Raw genomic sequence first — 1569 nt, 5'->3', positions numbered from 1 at the left:
CTGTAGGAAATATCCCCAGCATACCTCCTAAAGCAGTGTCTACATATGTTCTAGCCACACTTTCGGATAAGACCATGTCTATTGCCCCATTCACGGCATGTCCCTTGAGGGGGAGGGGTAGAGCCTTTACAGGTTTGCCACTACTATTTCCAGGCATCAAGAGTTGCCAGATTTCCAAAATTTGCTCACCTCAGCTCCAACAATGGTGGGGTTGATTTGGGTAGGCTCTAATTCCATGCAAACTCTAAATATTGTGGCTGCCCCTTGACGGGAGAAGTAGCGGCTCCACTGGTTACCAGCTGCTACTTCCGAACATTCAGAGGTGCCCAGAAGTGGGAGGATCTGGGTGGATATGTAATCATACCTCACTAGCTTTAAATCCTGTATCCGTAGCGGGTCTGCAGTATAACAACAAATTATATTTTGCTCCACCCCGCTCTTATTTTAATTGTCGGACCACTTGCAAAATGCTTCCGACGGATATGTGCATAATTATAGGTACTTAACTGTGGGCCTACATACACATATATGTGTGTGTGTGATGTATTATTATGAATCACCGCTAAAATATCATGTCTTCTAATTAGTTATTAACTGAATGTTTTGAATTATGCCAGCATTAAGCCTATAATTAATTACAGTAATTATATTTAATCAGAATTAACATTATTTAAGCTTAAAACTAGGCTTTAATTGGCATTTTCAAACATTTTTTAATTATCCGGATAGGTGCCACAGACAAAATTGGGCGATTCTTCTTCACATAGTCGTATTTGGCTAAATTCTTAAATTATGGTACCCAAGTCCCATGAAAATACTTGAAAATACTTCACGTCATTATCATAGCATAAATATATTGTGAATTATGTCAGAATAAAGTCTATACTTACCTATCTCATCCACGTCGAGTAATTTTCTGGCTTCGCCACCTTTAATGGCTGCTTTGGTAATACTTGGGATGAGATCTTTTCAGTATGACCTGCTTTTTTCATGATCTTAAATGGCGTAAAGATGACTGTTTCAAATTTTAGATTGTATTGTTATTAATGAGTGGTTTGGGGTCTGATTTTTAGAGTTATATTATGTGTAAAGTCTCCCTGGGTCTTCATATGAATACTGGTTGCTCTGAGAGGTAGAGCTTCGTGGTGTTATTGGCTGCAGTGCTTGCTCATTAAGTCCGAGAATGTCACCGATGAGGCGCCATAATGATTCAAGGAATTATGATGGATACATTGCATTAATGTTTAAGCCTATAATGTATAAATTAGATATCGTCCTAATTTATATCATTATACTACTCACTGCACCACAGCCAATTATGAGTGAATATTTAAAGCACAGACCAGACATAAGAATTGATAACACGTAAACAACGATGGGTCCAACGGTTAGTAAAAACACAGGCACAACGGTACTTCGTGTACAATGTAGTTTATTCTACTGAATTTAGCACATTGTTTTTATGATTATAACAAATATAACAATATATTTATATGAATAATATATATTATATATACCGATTAAGCCAATATAATATAAATTATATATATATTATATATATATATACTG

This window comes from Anneissia japonica, unplaced genomic scaffold (assembly GCF_011630105.1).
Source record: "Anneissia japonica isolate Jap-2015-1 unplaced genomic scaffold, ASM1163010v1 scaffold101097_len3630_cov122, whole genome shotgun sequence".
In the NCBI taxonomy this organism is placed as follows: Eukaryota; Metazoa; Echinodermata; class Crinoidea; order Comatulida; family Comatulidae; genus Anneissia; species Anneissia japonica.
This window is presented reverse-complemented; position numbering follows the sequence as displayed.